This window comes from Dasypus novemcinctus, chromosome 20 (assembly GCF_030445035.2).
Source record: "Dasypus novemcinctus isolate mDasNov1 chromosome 20, mDasNov1.1.hap2, whole genome shotgun sequence".
Lineage (NCBI taxonomy): Eukaryota > Metazoa > Chordata > Mammalia > Cingulata > Dasypodidae > Dasypus > Dasypus novemcinctus.
In genome coordinates this window covers 53,626,876-53,640,877 of record NC_080692.1, presented here as the reverse complement: position 1 = coordinate 53,640,877, position 14,002 = coordinate 53,626,876, and the positions used below count along the sequence as shown (strand labels likewise).

General features: G+C 40.4%; 1 long non-coding RNA gene across 6 annotated transcripts in view; it reads right to left on the bottom strand.

The window, feature by feature from the left end:
* The window catches only part of LOC139437114 (uncharacterized), a 123,743-nt gene that overhangs the window by 90,382 nt on the left and 19,359 nt on the right, over window positions 1–14,002 (bottom strand). The window contains exons 5-6 of one of the 6 annotated variants that reach the window (XR_011646705.1): window positions 11,730–11,817; window positions 8,420–10,380 (exon numbers count right to left, since the gene is read on the bottom strand). The exons of 4 other annotated variants lie outside the window; for them this stretch is intronic. This is a non-coding gene — a long non-coding RNA (uncharacterized lncRNA). Of the gene's footprint in view, window positions 1–8,419; window positions 10,381–11,729; window positions 11,818–14,002 lie in introns of those variants that run through there. One more of the 6 variants, XR_011646708.1, reaches the window with a different exon arrangement.

Here is a 14,002-nt window from a genome sequence, read left to right as displayed (position 1 = left end):
AACACACACACACAGAAAACAAGAGCCGGAGAGGATGTGGAGAAATAGGAACACTCCTTCACTGTTGGTGGGAATGTAGAATTGGGCAGCCTCTGTGGAAGACAGTTTGGCAGTTCCTCAGGAAGACAAATAAACTACCAGATGATCCAGCAATCCCTCTACTAGGAATATATCCAGAAGAACAGAGACACAAACAAACATTTGCACACCAGTGTTCATAGTGGCATTATTCATAATTGCCAAACAATGGAAACAAGCCAAGTGTCCATCAGCGAATGAATGGATAAACAAAATGTGGTATATACATACAATGGAACACTATGCTGCTCTAAGGAGAAATGCAATTTTGGACACATATGATAACATGGATGAACATTAAAGACATTATGATGAGTGAAATAAGCCATACACAAAAGGACAAATATTGTATAGTCTCCCTAATATGATCTAAATACGAAGATAAACACATAGAGCTAAAACTTAGACTATAGGTTACTAGGAGATAGGATGAGAGCTAAGAAGGGGTACTGATGCCTAATGTATGTAAATGTTTTAACTCGCTTCACTGTAAAAACCTGGAAATGGAAAAAGTTGATAGTAACACAGTATAGTGAGAAAACCAGCATGGCTGGTTCATAAATGGGATTGTGGTTGAAAGGGGTAGTCTAGGGATACAGATGTCAGTTGAAAGAAAGCTAGAGAATAATCTGGGGACTGAATAACAGTGAACCCGGTGGTGGGTGAGGATTTTGGTTAATAATACAAATACAAGAATGTTCTTCCATGAACTAGAACAAATGTGTGCCACTATTACAAGGTGATAAGAATATGGTGATGCATAGGGAAAATAAAATTATTGTAACTTATGGACTATAGTTAACAGCAATATTGTAATATTCTTGCATCAATATTAAAGAAGGTACTATATCAACTCTAAGGGTCAATAATAGAGGGGTATGGAATTTTTTTCTTTTGGCCTAAATAATACCTTCAAAAATTAACTGAGGTGATGACTGCACATCTCTGTGGTGAAAGTGAAAGAAACTGAGTACACACTTTAGATAGAATGTGTGGGGCATGGGACTGTATAACACAGTGAAGGATGTGGCGCAAGAAGGGCTGAGTTTAACAGGACAAATATGAGAGTGTTTTCTCATGAACTGTACTAAATGTACAGTACCTACACATGGTGTTAATAATAGCAGATGTTGCAAAAAATACACCAAATGTACGCTATGGACCATAGTTCGTGGTAATATTTTGATGATGTTCTTTCATAATCTGTAATAAATGTTCCACAGCAGTGTAAGGTATTGGTGGAGGGGTGATGTATGGGAATTCTGCACATTATGCATGATTGGTTTGTAAGCTCACAACTTCTCTAATAAAAAATGCATATTAAAAAAATTAAAATATGAATAATAACTACTCAGTGCAACTGGCAAATCGTTCCTGTGATCAGTATTCTGTAATCTTTTTTCATACAAAATAAACACTTGCTTTTAATTGAAAGGGGCTGGAGAAGAGATATATTTTTGGCTATTTCATCTTTCTTTAACCCTTTCTTATTCAGACTCTTTAATTAAAATAATGTATCTGGATCAATAATAATTTAGCATGACTACTGTTGAACAAGATTTTGAGTTTTTCTGCCTTATAAAATTATGAGCTGGCAAATTGTTATCGCTGTAATTCATTCCAATAAGATGTGAAGAATTCCCAAATAGAAATTTGATTATCCAAAAAGAATTACAGCCTAAATGGAAATTAAATAACTAAATCAATAATTTATTTCATTCTTAAAGATTATTATGTCCAATAGTTAGAGCTGTAATTTAAAAATTAGAATTAGGTTATAATTAATTTCTGTATTTGAATTATTATATTTATAAATGTTTGCTGCTATGCTATTTATTTTTATAATTGATTATATTAAATCACATGGGTGTGGGGGGGTTTGGAGCATGGAAGCAGGAGCTTCCTGTCCCTTGGGAAACAGACTCTAAGATGGAGAACTGGGCAGTGCTCTAAGGGAGAGAGGAGTAACGAGCAAGGGGGAGGTGAGACTGGACGCAGCAGAGGTCACAGCTGACCACAGAGAGCTCTGAAGTAGGAGACATGTGCTTCAGAGGTGCCCCCAGAAGAAGCAGAGGCTGAGCTTGTGCCCTCACCAACCAATCACTGGCAGGTGCTGCCAGAGAGAGATGGAGCCTTGGACCAGGCGCGGGCAACTCCCGGGGCCATGGAAGAGCGACACTCGCAGGAGCTGCAGGGGGACTCTCCGCCCTGAAGGGGAACCTGGGTGCACTGCCCAGCAGCCACCCCCCGGGGTTCTCCACCTGCAGCCGCCTCAAGATCACTGGACCACTTGTGAAAACCCTGCCCTAGAGTTTCCGATTCTGCACGTCTGTGTTGAGGCTAGAGGAGCTACAGTCCAACAGCTTCCCAGGAGGCTGAGATGCTCCTAGGGTCTCCCTGCCAGGACTATGCACCAAGTCGTGTGGTCTTTACACCTGTTCTACTTCAACAGTAAAGAACACCTCACTCCTTGAATGTGCAAAGGTCTAAAGAAGAGAAACAAATAAGGGGGCAGTGAACAATGAGAATCAGGTAGCACTTTTTAAAAAGATGGTGTTGCCACAACTCAGTGCTTTTGAGTTTCTTATTCTATATTTAGTTCCTTTTTCTTCCCTTTCCCCCCTTAATTAAAAGCTCTTTACTCTATGATCATTTCCAGCATTTCCCTGTCAACTTTTTGCCAATGGTATCTCCTACTAGCTCATTCACTCATTCAGAAATTATTCACTGTATGTCTATATTTTTTAAAATACAATTTTTACTTATTTTTAAAAGATACAAAATGTTACATTAAAAAAAAATAGGGGATTCCCATATGCCCCACTCCTCATACCCCCCACTTTTCCCACATCAACCACTTCTTTCATGAGTGTGGTACATTCATTGCAATTGATGACTATATTTTGGAGCACTGCTGCACAGCATGGATTATAGTTTACACTGTAGTTGACACTCTCTCGCAGTCCATTCAGTGGGTTTTGGCAGGATATAAATGTCCAGCATCTGTCCCTGCAATGTCATTCAGGATAACTCCAAGTCCCGAAAAGGCCCCCAGATTACATCTTTTTCCCTCTCCCTGCCTTCAGCAACTCCAGTGGCCACTGTCTCCACATCAATGATATAATTTCTTCCATTGCTAGAATCATAAGTCTATAGTAGGGAAACGGACTTGGCCCAAGTGGTTAGGGCATCCATCTACCACATGGGAGGTCCGCGGTTCAAACCCCGGGCCTCCCTGACCAGTGTGCAGCTGGCCCACACGCAGTTCTGATGCGCGCAAGGAGTGCCGTGCCACGCAGGGGTGTCCCCAGCATAGGGGAGCACCACGTGCAAGGAGTGCACTCCATAAGGAGAGCTGTCCAGCGCGAACAAATGCACAGCCTGCCTAAGGATGACGCCGCACACACGGAGAGCTGACACAACAAAAAGAGACACAGATTCCGGTGCCGCTGACAACAACAGAAGCGGACAAAGAAACAAGATGCAGCAAATAGACACAGAGAAGAGACAACCAGGGTGGGGAGGGGGAGGGAAGAGAAATAAATAAATAAATAAATAAAATCTTTTTAAAAATAAATAAATAAGTCTATAGTAGAATACTATTAAGTCCACTCTAGTCCATATTTTATTCCCCAACCCAGAGGACTCTGGGATGGTGATGCCCACTCCATCTCTTAATTGAGAGGGGGCTTTGATCCCACATGGCAGATGGTTGGGACTCTTCTGCTTGCAGTTGTAGACTCTCTTGGTTCCTTGGTATGGTGGTTGTCCATCCTCACCTCCTGTGTGAGTCCAACGAACTAGAGAGTAAGTGTTGCAACTCTACTTGGGCTCAGGGCCCAGCTGGCACATGGACAGCCCAGAGAGTCAAGTCTCCTGGATATGTACACCCACCAACCCCAGCCCCAACCACAGGTTCAATAAAAGGGACAGAAGAGGCATGTGTAGGGAAGTCACATCTGAGTCCAACTCTATCACACTCAGGAGCACAAATTCCAAAGTAGGGCCCACTGGCAAGGCAGCAAACTCCAGAGCATCTGCCATGACCATTGAACCTGTGTGCCTCTGGAGACCTCAGGAGCACCACTACCTGGAGTTGCATCCACTTTGGTAGTCTATGAAATCCTGCTGAGATGTGCATAAGCACCACCCCTCTGATGACCTCCTGATTCATTTTGAAGTCTCTTAGCCATATAAACTCTTTTGTATTTACCATTTCCCCCTTTTATTCAAAGAATTTTTCCACTTGCATCACCAGCTGGTGCTTGTTAGTAATCCTTCGGTGCCAGGAAGGTTAATCCCCAGGAGTCCTGTCCCACAATGGGGGGAAGTTAATGCATTTATATGCCGAGTTTGGCTTAGAGAGTGACTGTATGCCTATATTTTCATTTGTCTTAAGATAGTTGATTTACTATTGTAAAAAAGTCTAGCGCAGGGGAGTGAATGAAGCTCAAGCAGTTGAGTGCCTGCTTCCCATATACGAGGTCCTAGGTTCGATCCCCAGTACCCCCTAAAAAAATGCCTAGTGCAATTTTACTATTATCTTCACCAGTGTGAGCTATGGTAGCACATACAGGTAGGAAAACCCACTCCCAACCCCTGGATACAAATAACTAGGCAACCTGCAAGCATGGCTATAAATGGCAGACCCCAAACTGCAAAATAGCAAGTTCTGTAAGCAAGTACAACAGCATAGAGCCTGACTTGAAGTGGATTGTTGGGCCTTGAAATATGTCTCTCATTACTTCCAAAATTGGTTGTGTCATAATCGTACTAATAGGTGACAAGCAGAGAGGGGGGGTTATTTTCACTTTCTGTACTAAAAACAACTAATTCAGTGAAGCACATTTGATGCCTGACTTGCCCAAATTAGCAAGGCCTGGGCAATGGTCCTATTTCCTGCTTGCTTGTCCAAGCTTCTGTCCCCTCTTCTACATGAAATTGGTATTGATTTGTGACATTTCACCTCTTTTTTGCCTCTCATGACAGGCCCATGTTGTCTTTTAATATTGCTTCAATGTATAAAACAATAGTGCATGACAACAAAAATCATGATTTTTCCTTCTTCCCTTCCAGCACAAAGGGTCCCAAACTCTCCAACCCTGTACTTAGAACCCTGCTTCCCTAGTGGAGAATATATTTTTTCTGGGAATCATGGTTAACCAATAATGTGTCAAATTTGGGAGTGATTTATGCCTAATTCAAGATGTTTAAAGAGTAAGAAAGTCATATCCATGAGAAAATATTAGAAAAACTGGCTTTATTTATGATGTAAATCAAAGTTTAGGAATTAATTTTAAAATCTTCTTTGTATAAAGGGCATCTAATGGGTAAGATTGAAGGGAAGAAAGCAAAGATAAATGCTCAATCCCTACTAAAAAAAAACAAGGAACAAAATAAATAGAAAAAAAACTTTTCCTACCTAGCAGACGATTCTACATTAATCTGGCACCTGAAGAAATTGTATTATGGCTTTTCCTGGGGAGTCTTAAAAAAAAAAAAGCAATATCACATTTCAAAATAGGATTAGGTGTGGCCTATCAGTAGACAGGTTAGTAGAATAGATGACCTCTCAAGTTTCCTTCCACCCTAAGATTTTAACTTTTATGATAGCAGTTAAGAGACTTTATGCTGGGAAAAATTGATTTCTGGCAAAGGGCATATCTCTGAAGAGCCATTTTTCATGACTTTGCATATAATTTTTATTGATGCCATAATTTTCAAAGACTGAAAATATGGCTCCCATGTAATGAAAATCTTTAGTTTCTCTACCTGATTTTTGGAAAGATTTACATTTCTACGATGTCTTGAAGTTCTTAACTCACTGTGATGCAATCTAACACTTATATAGAACTTTTTTGGCAATAACAGTGCAAGCCCACGGGACATGTAAATTTAGAACACAACTCCACCAAAAACAGTTGTGAATACTTTCCCTATGACTCACAGGGTTTTGTTCTTCTCATGTTAGTTTATTTTCATTCATAGGATTTTTAAGGATCAAGTTAATGTGGTAGAGAAAAACACATGGAGGGAAACGGACTTTGGCCCAGTGGTTAGGGCGTCCGTCTACCACATGGGAGGCCCGCAGTTCAAACCCCAGGCCTCCTTGACCCGTGTGGAGCTGGCCATGCGCAGTGCTGATGCGCGCAAGGAGTGCCGTGCCACGCAAGCGTGTCCCCCACGTGGGGCTTCCACACGCAAGGAGTGCGCCCATAAGGAGAGCCGCCCAGCGTGAAAAGAAAGAGCAGCCTGCCCAGGAATGGCGCCGCCCACACTTCCCGTGCCGCTGACGACAACAGAAGCGGACAAAGAAACAAGACGCAGCAAATAGACACCAAGAACAGACAACCAGGGGAGGGGGGGAAATTAAATAAATAAATAAATCTTTAAAAAAAAAAAAAAAACACATGGAGAGGGCTGGACTTGCTATTCAAGGAGAAAGCTTGTAGGATCAGGTGCACATTTGGCCATCAAGCACAGGCAGCCACAAGTGTGAGGTACTAGCCTGGGGTGTACAGCTAGAGGAGCGAGCCACCGAGTCTGTAAGCTCCCTTACCTGGAAACTCCCTTGAGCCCTTTCTAGGTGCCACGATCCTGCTGTCCCTTTAAAGCCAGCTAAAATACCACCTCATCTGGGAAGCCCTCCGCCACCTCCCAGCCTTGGGATGCAACCACCTCACACTGTCTATATAAACTTGGAAATTTTACTTACCATCCTTTAACCTCAAAATAAAACGGACACATTATATGTTTGTGAAAGTATCTAGCCCAGTACCAAACATAGAGTAGGTAGTCATCAAAATCAGTTCCTGTGCCCAACTGTGGTGTAGATCATCTCTATATTTAGGATAGCAATTATTTCACTCTCCCTTATATATCTGTATCCCACCCCTGTCAGTTAGAATACGCTTAAGACCAAGTACTGAACCTTAGTCATCTTTACAGATCCTCAGTAGTTAATGTGGCACCTGCATATCAGAGGAGGCAAAAAATAGACAGAGATAGTGAGCCCATTTTTTGTAATCTCTAAAACCCCCAAAGCATTGAATGTCAGTCCCTTAAAAGTTACTAGAAGTGTGTTTTAATAATATAAAATGTCCATCATGATCTTATCCTCTGGCATAAATGAAAGGTCTTAATAGAGATATTTACCTATATATTAGCAAAAACTAAAGACAAAATGTGACTTTCTAATATTTACTGCCTTCTCTAATCTGAACTGACATCTGGGACTTTGCAGATGAAAGGCAAAAGAAAAGTTAAAAAGTGTAACTGTCTGATTTTTTAAATTAATTCTGGCTTCTTAAATTTGGATGAAAAAATATTTTCTAATATTACTATTTTAATGTAATTCTAACATAAATCAATGCATGATCAGAATTTTAAAACTGGGAAAAAGGAACAGCCGCCATCTTTCCATCGGTCTAAAAAGTGCTTAAATGTCTAAAAAGTGCTTCTTGAATGCCCACTATGTTGCAGGTTTCATGCGGGGCCATAGAGATAGAATGCTGCGCAAGCAAGAAGTGGCCTCTACCCTAACAGAGCTGAAAGAGTCTCACAGGAAATACTAAAAAGCAAACAGGCAATTAGAATGAAGTGGAAACACACAGGTGTCCCGGCATCTATCACCACCCAGCCTAGGCTAGAGAAGAGGGCGAGAGCACCAGGAAGAAGGGGCAGAGGCAGGCAGAGTTTTAAGCAAGCTTAGAGGAGAGCGGGATGACCAAGCATAGCAAGGCAATGACGACAGAAACACAGGCAGGGCCAGTAAGGCAGGTGAAGGAACTTAGACTTTTTCTAACTCCTTCAGCACTGAAGTTGTCAAGCAAAGAATTGATTTGATCGGATTGAGGCTGCAGCTTACAGCAAAATCCATACGCATTAATTTGTTCCTAGCAAATTATGTATTCATTTATGCTCTATTTATTTACATTCTACCTCATTTCCAAAAAGATTTGAAGTGGTTAAAACATTTATTTGCAGTACAGTATATACAAATTAGCTTATTTCCCTTTTCAAGGAGTGTTTTGAAAATATAAGAAAATGAAACATCTTGATGTCAAAATCAAGGATGAATGCAGTTCACACACATCCTGTGGCCAAAGGAGACCAGACACCAAGAGGCCAGCGTCACACGACACTGAAGCTCATTGGAGTGTTTTTGTTTTTTTTTTTTTTAATTTTTTTATTTTTTATTGACTTTGTAATAATATTACATTAAAAATATATATGTGAGGTCCCATTCAACCCCACCCCCCCACCCCCCCTCTCCCCCCCCCCCAACAACACTCGTTCCCATCATCATGACACATCCATTGGATTTGGTAAGTACATCTTTGGGCACCTCTGCACCTCATATACATTGGTTCACATCATGGCCCATACTCTCCTCTATTCCATCATGTAGGCCCTGTGAGGATTTACAATGTCCGGTGATTACCTCTGAAGCACCATCCAGGGCAGCTCCATGTCCCGAAGACGCCTCCACCTCTCATCTCTTCCTGCCTTTCCCCATACCCTTTGTCCATTATGTCCACTTTTCCCAATCCAATGCCACCTCTTCTATGTGGACACTGGATTGGTTGTGTCCATTGCACCTTTATGTCAAGAGGAGGCTCAGATGTTTTTTTAATGGGCACAACCTTGGTTTAGGTCACTGTGAAAAAGGCACACTCTCTTTATTCTTCCACAATACCAAAATATTCATTAAAATCCTTTAAGCAAGAGGCATAAAGGTATACATACATTATATGTAACAAGAATAGTTTTGGGGGAAAGAACTACTATAATAAATCATTGAGCTACTCCCAAGGGCAAACTCAAAAGCCCAAAATGAAATAAGGCAAAGCACAGATAGTAAGTAGGTGGTCACAACAACCAAGGGATAAGAAGAGTTTCTCTGGCATGCAAATTGCATTTAAAGTCTTGCAATTTATTATTGTATTCAAAATAAGTCTTCTGGTTGCTGGTAAGGATAGGGGGAAGAGTTCTTTAAAAATGCACATTTTTATGTGTACTGAGGTTTTGAAATATACTTGTTGGAATATCTCACAGATACAAATCAGAATAGAAAAAGAATCTCTCATTGTGAGCTTCCATCTAGGTAAACGTAACTATTAAAATTGATTATTCTTTCTACATGCTGCAATGACGCCTAAAAGCTTCACAGGTTTTAAACTAGCTAAATATTTATCTACTGATTATTTCTACATCAAGCTGTTTTCAAGCTGTGAAGATTCTTCAACTTCAGGAGAACATAATATGTCAAACCCTTAGAAAACCAAAATGTCTATGCCAAACACTTGCCAAAAAGGATAATGTAGCTTATTGACAAATGGAGATACACAGGAAAAACAGCATCTTTCTTTTTGTCCATTTGCTTGCTCTAAATGGTATTTCCAATTGAAAAGGCAGTAGCAGAGGGTGGGGTAGAGCAAGGTCACTATTTTAGACAGACAAATCAATACAGAAATATAAATTTCAAATATTATATAAACACCATCTAAAAGGCAGCAGCAGTTGAATGTGTAAGCATAAATGAAAATTTGCTTGGATCATGGAAGGTCATTTCTCTTCATTTTCACTAATGAAAGTCTCTCAGGGATGAATAAGGAAAGTGTCTTAACAAAATTTGTATTTTACAGAGATAATTCTGGTAGCAAAATAAAAGATTTTCTGAGAGAAACAGTGAGTCCAGGGAGGACAGAGCCTATTAAAATAGATCAAGCCATTCACTTCAAGCCGAGATGGCATAACAGGTAACAGATTTACCCTTCTACCTAAAACAACTAAAAACATCCAAAATATATGAAGCAACAGTTTTCAAGACACAGGGTATAGATAAGAAAAGATAGAGATCCTTGAAAAACAGGAACCAAGCCCTACCATGTCCCAGCTCACTGCCGCAGGAGATATTCCAAGCGGGAGTGCAGAGAGGCCTGGCAGACAACCTGGGGTGACAGGTGTGTAAATCCAGGGTTCTCCAGGGAAAGAGACCTTCAGGAGATATCTGTGAATAGTATGAGCTTTTATAAAATTTTCTCACATGACCACGGGGATGCACAAGTCTGAATTCTGTGGATAAGGCTGCAAACCAGGGGATCCCATGAAGGTCCTCGATGAGTTCCCAGGAGAATCTGGCTGTCTGAAGAAGAGATGGGGGTTCTCTCTCTGAATGCTGCAATCACTTCCCTCTTAAGGCCTTCAGCTGATCAGGTGAGATGTCGCTCATTGCTGAAGGCACCTCCTCAGGGGATTGTCGCTGTAACCAGTCATCCAGCCATCCAGGCAATCGACTCGCTGATGATTAAAGGGCATGAAATGCCATCTTATTACAGTGAGCCCAGCACTCACTTGACCAAACAACTGGGCACTATTCTACTGTCCAAGCTGACACAGCCTAACCATTGTAAGAAGACAGAGCTTAGAGTCCAAAAGACCAAGGCAGATTGTGTTTGCAGTAGAGAGTACCAAAACGGAAACAGCAGCACAAAGAGAGAACTCCAGAGAAGGTTCCCAGATTCTCAGGGTTTTTCTTTTTCTGGCTTGTACCCAGCACCAGGTTCAAAACAGTAGCTTTTCTTTACAAAATAAAGGGAATGGGTGTTTCATTTTTGTCTAATTCACCAGTATGCTGAGGGTATAGTCTGTGGAACTGCAGGTGTACAGATGGAATAGCTCCTATTAAACTCACCAACTTGGGTGAGTCCTGGATTTCATCTCTTATTTAGAGTAGCTAGTTAGGCCACAGAAAGCAAAACTCAATTGTACAAATTTTAGGAAATGCCTAAAAACATGCTTCAGTGCTCCACTGTCCTTTTCAGTTCCTACATTCACTAGGTGAGTTGAATTAAAAAAAAAAAAAAAAGATACTTCCTTGCAAAATCATCAGTCCATTTATGATTATTGAAATTATTTTATCCATAACATAAAATTTTTGTCATCAAAGATCAATTCTGGTACTTAACCTGTAATTTAACTAGAAATGGTGTTCCTACTACTTTCTCATCAGCAGCCTAGCATCAGGAAACTTTCTTTCTGAAAGTTTTAAATTCCCTTACTTCTCTCTGACTTTTCATACTATAAAAATGATTAGCATCTCTGCAATTTCACCATTTGGCTCCTTTCAGAGGAAGATATCAAGAAAAAAAATTCCATTTGCAATAACAACTAAAAGAACAAATATCCAGGAATAAATCTAATCAAGGATATAAAGAACTTATACATAGAAAAGTATAAAACACTACTAAAAGAAATCAAAGACCTATATAAATAGAAGGACATCTGTGTTCATGGATTGACAGACTAAATATTATTAAGATGTCAATTCTCCCCCAAAATTATTTACAGATTCAATGCTATCCCAATCAAAATTTCAACAATCTTCTTTGCAAAAATGGAAAGGCCATTTCAAATTTATATCAAATTTATTATATCAAAATTATTATATCAAATTTATAAGGAAAGTTAAGGGGCCTGTGGCAGTTTAATATTATTGATAATTCCAGAAAGAAATATGTTTCTAAACTGGTCTGTTCCTCTGGGTATGATACCCTTTAATTGTATTAATTTCAGAGATTTCATTTTTACTTGATTAAATTAAGATTAGGGGGATGCGGATGTGGCTCAGTGATTGAGCTCCCACTTACCACATGGAAGTTCCCAGGTTCAGTTCCTGGTGCCTCCTGGAGAAGATGAGCAAAACAGTGGGCTAGTGCAATGGGCTGGTGCAGTGAGCTGACACAATGAGATGATGCAACAAGGAGACACAAAGAGGAAAGACAATGAGAGACACAACAAAGCAGGGAGCAAAAGTAGCTCAATGACTGAGCACCACTCTCCCACATGGGAGGCCCCAGGTTCAGTTCCCAGTGCCTCCTAAAGAGAAATGAGCAGACACAGAGAGCACACAATGAGTGGACACAGAGAGGAGACAGCAAGCACAAACAATGGGGTGGGGGAGAAAAATAAATAAACCTTTTTTAAAAATTAAGATTAGGGCTTTGGTTTTGCCATGTCAGTAGGACATTGAGTCCCCACCCCTTTGGTGAGTGGAGACACACACAGAAAACAACAGGCAGAGGAGAGAGCTTAGTTTTTTTACTTTGGAGCCCTGGAAAGAGAGCCGAGCTGTTCACCTGAGAGTTCACAGCTGGCCTTACAGAGAGAGCAGAGCAGCTGAGCTCGGAAAGAGATAAGCCCCAGAAGAGAGATGAACTTTATGCCAGCCTACAGCTGAGCTTAGAAGAAGCTGGGGCCGTGGGACTTCGGAGGAAGAGGAAGCAGCCGTCTTGCTCCAAAATGTGGCAACAGACTGGTGAGGGAAGTAACTTACTCTTTATGGTCTTGTGACTGTAAGCTTCTGCCCCCAATAAATACCCTTTATAAAAGCCAACAGATTTCCGGTACTTTGCATCAGCACCCCTTTGGCTGAGTAATACAGACCCAAAATAGCCAAAAACATCTTGCTTAAAACTTACTACAAAGTCATAATAATGAAAACAACATGGTACTTATAGACCAATGGATTCAAACTGAAAGTTCAGAAATCAACCTTCATGTTTATGGGCAACTGATTTTTTTTTTAATTAGTGAAATTGTGAGTTTACAAAACAATCGTACATAACGTGCAGAATTCCCATACATCACTCCACCACCAACATCTTGCATTGTTGTGGAACATTTGTTACAAATTAGGAAAGATCATCATGAAAATATTATTACTAACTATGGTCCTTAGCTTACATTTGGTATATTTTTTCTATGCGGCCCCCTATTACTATGTATTACTATTCCACACTTGCCATAGTTCATGAGAGAAGGCTCTCATATTTGTACTGTTAACCACTGTCCATCTTCCATCACGTTATAAAGTCCCATGCCTCCTTTAGTTCATCCAAAATGTATACTCAGTGGCTCTCAGCTTCATCACAGATTGTGCAGTCATAGCCTCAGTAAAAATTTTTTAAAGATTCATTTTTTATTTATTTATTCCACCCCCCTGCCTCATTGTTTTGCACTCACTGTTTGCTCTCTGTGTCTGCTCGTCTTCTCTTTAGGAGGCACCAGGAACCAAACCTGGGACCTCCCATGAGGTAGAGAGGCACTCAATCACTTGAGCCACCTCAGCTCTCTGCTTTGTTGTGTCTCTCACTATCTTTCCTCTTTCTATCTCCTTGTTGCATCATCTTGTTGTGTTATGTAAACTCGCCGTGCCTACCTGTCATGCCAGCTCACTGTCCTGCTTACCTTCTTCAGGAGGCACCAGAAAGCAAACTCCGGACCTCCCATGCAGTAGGTGGGGCTCAATCACTTGAGCCACATCCACTGTCCTCAGCAAACTTTTGAATGTTTTCCTTAGTCCAAAAGAAAAAACCCCATACCCCCTATTATTGACCCTTAGCATTGATATAGTATCTTCTTTGACACTGACACAATACTACAATATTGCTATTAACTATAGTCCAAAATTTATAGTAACTGTATTTTCCATGTATCACCATATTCTTAACACCTTGTGATAATGACACACATTTGTTCTAGTTCATAGAAGCACATTCTTGTATTTGTACTATTAATTGTAATCCTCATTCACCACCAAGTTCACTGTTATGCAGTCTCTAGATTATTCCTTAGTTTCCTTTCAATTGACACATCTCTAGAACTCTCCCTTTCAGCCGGTCACAATTATGAATCAGCAGTGTGAACTGTACTCACCATAATGTGCTACCATCAACTCCATCCATTTCTACACTTTTACAATCAGCCTTATTAAAAATTCTTCATACAGTCAGCATCAGTACCCCTCAGCCCTTATCCTATCTTCTAGTAATATATATTCTAGATTTCAACTCCAGGCATTTACTCTTTGTATTTAGTTCATATTAGTGAGACCATACAATATTCATCCTTTTGCATCTGG